The sequence below is a fragment of the Marmota flaviventris genome, chromosome 7 (genome assembly GCF_047511675.1).
Source record: "Marmota flaviventris isolate mMarFla1 chromosome 7, mMarFla1.hap1, whole genome shotgun sequence".
NCBI classification, from domain to species: domain Eukaryota; kingdom Metazoa; phylum Chordata; class Mammalia; order Rodentia; family Sciuridae; genus Marmota; species Marmota flaviventris.
The window spans coordinates 25197804-25201461 of record NC_092504.1 but is presented as its reverse complement, the minus strand read 5'-3'; the positions used below and the strand labels follow the sequence as shown (position 1 = coordinate 25201461).

The following is a 3658-nucleotide window of genomic DNA, read 5'->3' as shown; positions in this document are numbered from 1 at the left end:
TTCACGTCTCCTCTCCTGATCTCCCTTTGATTTTAGGAATTCCACCCCCACCTTTCTTTTACACATATGGGGAAAAAAAAAACATGACCCTTAATCTTCTGAGTTCGACTTATTTCACGTGACACAATGGTCACTAGTACCATTCATTTTCTTACTAGGGACATAATTTCATGTTGCTTTATGGCTGAATAAAATTCCACAGTTTACCTATACCACATTTCCTTTATCTATTTATCAGTTGTTGGACATCTGGTCTGGTTCATGGTTTGGCTGTTTTGAATTGTGGTGCTCTAAGTATGCATATCATTTATAATTGTACATAGAGAATAAACTGCTAAGAAATGAATATCAAAATATTATTGAGGGATATGGCAATGGCAAGCCTTAAAGGACATATTACTTATTGTAAGGCTTAAAATAGCAGAGATCAATATAAGGTAAATAACATTTGGGTGGAAATATATATATATATATATATATATATATATATATATATATATATATATATAAAGCACAATAGCAAGAGGTTAGAAAAATGAATCCTGCAGAAAAAGATTTATTAGTGTGTACAGGTTGGTTTTGATAAACTGCTGGCTACTTGTTACACTAAATCATCAAGGTTTTCATTGCAATGGCATTTTCCCACACAGGTCAGAATCTGAAAGCTATATGCCTTTCTCAAATTGTCCTTTAGTGTTTTGTTGTTGTTGTCGTCTTTGTTTTCTTTTTTCCTACCCTATAAAGCCCAGAAATAGTTCTTGAATATTGACTAGGGATATATGGAAGTCATCCAATATATAAATCCATTCACATTACATGCTACAATTGAGATTCCTGGGGAAAAACTACAACATTTGTGGAAAAAAAGGTGTTGATTTTAAAAGTGGTCAGTCAAAAGAGGCTACAATAAACACACTATTCATGTCCCTTTGAAACCCATTCTAAGGTACAATCTATGATCTGCCCAACTCCACATAACTAAAAGCATAGTACACAGGATTATGAAACCAATATACATACTAGAAGATTAAAACTCCAGTTAAATAACTAGGCTAATTAATGAATAAATTGGTTTAATTCAATAATGAATCAAAAAGTGATACCAAAAAAATTTAACATATCATTATTGTTTTAGAAACATCATCAGAACAAGTAGAGGTTTAATATGAATTAATTAAATTGGGCTACACTTTGCACTAAGAATTTATTTGCTACTAAAACAGAATCTAGAAAAATCCTAAAAGAGCTGTGGAATCATGCTTTTCATGATTCTCCAAAGGAACTTTTACAGGTTTAAGGAACTGGTATCTCTGCCATAATTTTAGAAATTCTACCTACATACCAAGCAATTTAGTAATTGGCAGGAAAAAAAAAAACAAAGGTTTTGTGTCAACAGATACTAGGTACATGAATGTTTAAAAAAAATACATGATAAATGTAAATCATTCAAATGTACTCATAAAGGTACACCTATTTTATGTTACATAAAAAAAATTATAGATTGCAAATTGTATATGTTTACCATAGTATTTTACCTGCAAAAGTCAATGAATAGGATTTCTTGCAAATATCTACTACCATGATGCAAAACATTTGTGCGCAAAATGAAGGTCCCTAAAATAACTGACAGAAAGATGTCACTGTCAGATTAAATGTGCAAAAGATAGAATTTTCCAGAGTTTATAACACAGAACAATAACCTCCACAGGCTCCTCCTCCATGGCTTTTTTTTCTCTGTGTGACAGTTTGACTTCTTTTTTCTGGTTCTTACTTTCCCACAGTCCAGGCTTGTGAATGATCTTTTCAACAAGTTCGTCAAAGGCACATTGTGCACCATGGCAGGTTTTTGCATTTGCCTCTCTAAATAACGTGGAATAGTTTCCGGGAAATTTCAAGTCTTCATTTCTATCAACTTCATGAATTCCCTTACCAATTTTATTTCTAACTATCATGTGTGTTATGTCATTTCTTGTCCAATATGTGCAATTCCAATTCATTTAACCAAATATCTGGTTTAACAAAAGTACCTCATTTTGTGACTTCATAAACTAATATACACCTCCCTGGACCTGCAGTATCTTATTGATGCTACAAGTTCTGAATCAAAATATCATCTGTAAACCTTAATAGCAGAATGTATTTGTGCAACCCAATCTCACTGATGATGAGGATCTTCAGAATACTCAAAGTGATTTTGTCCATGCTGAACCTGCTTCACCCAGAGCCCAGATGGCTACCCCCAGTTGCCACCTCAACCCTTCACTATGGAGAATGGTCCACACATGCTTACCAGTGTAAAGCTACCCAATTTAAAAAAAAATTGTAATTTAAATCACATTTGAAGAGACAGCATCATCAACATTTTTATCTATATTGATATTGATGCTTGCTATTTTTGAAAATCTTGTTAGTTGATAAAATCTATAGTTTTTTTTTTTTTTACTTCATCTCACTAATTAATGACATTTAAAAATACTGAATGATTCATTAGCAACTTCCTTTTATGGGTTCTCAAAAATCCTAAGAAAACTATTAAATAAAAAGAATGGCATGATTTTTTCTCACCCTGTACTTCCTTATCTCATTTTCTGTTACTCTCTCAATTACTCATGGTGACAATAGTGACTTTTTTTGTGCACATAAAGATGTATGTATATTTTATGCATTTCTCATGCCAAAATTTGATAATAAATTATACAAAGTGTCTATCCTATTATTTTCCTACATATCATCATGATATCACACCCTTTTCTAATAATGCATTTCTTTGGCAAATAAGACCTTTACAATTTACCCTAACTCATACAATTTTTACTTTAGATTTCTAACAAATTTTCTATTAAACAAATATCTACATGTACTGTAGGCAAGAAAAAGTAATATTTTTTTCCTCACCCATCTCAGGTTTATAACTGAAGCCTCTATATGGAAAGAAAATATGAAAATAACAAGATAAAAAGCATACAAATTAATTTTACATAAGTTTTACATAACACAGGATCCTCCAGACATACAGAACCAAAGAAACACATGGTCCAAAGAAATATAGGCATAAAAGTGCCCAAAGAGCAGGCATTTGTACAGGAGACTGACTACATAACCGGTGTGTGATCTAATGTCAATTAACTGAGAAAATGTAAAGATTGTTTATTCAGACTTAATCCATGTCCCTCTATCTTCAGAGATAAAAATATTTCTTTAATTCAATTCTAGAGAGTAAATGCAGGTCTTATGACCTATTGTGATGGAAGGTAAGGGAATTTGTTTATGACCTGCTTCCGAGGGTGAAGCCTGGGAGTTGGTTAGAGAAAACTTTCTGGATCTGCTTTTTTTCTTCACATGACATTTTTCAGAGTAGTGTGTCCTGCACCCTGTCATCTTTGTTAATTTTCTTTCAATAAGTGATACATCTAATCATAATTTTTCAGAATTAAGATTTGTTGATTTTTTTAAAAAAAAGTTTTAGCGAATTTATTATTATAATACTTATTGTTTAAAATTTTATATAGTAATTTTCTCATATTTCATCCTTGGTCTATTATTGATTCAATATCCTGCCATTTTCATTAAAGTTATTTTATGTCAACTGTTTTCCTTTTATGTGAATTTACTTGATGTTCTCACATTGCAAAACTGTTCCTCCTGCTTCTGAAATTAT

At 31.6% G+C, this 3658-nt stretch overlaps 1 pseudogene; it reads right to left on the bottom strand.

Annotated features, from left to right (window-relative positions):
• Positions 1-1680: 1680 nt before the first annotated feature.
• Positions 1681-2202, bottom strand: LOC114093253 (ras-related protein Rab-18-like; annotated as a pseudogene).
• Positions 2203-3658: the final 1456 nt, after the last annotated feature.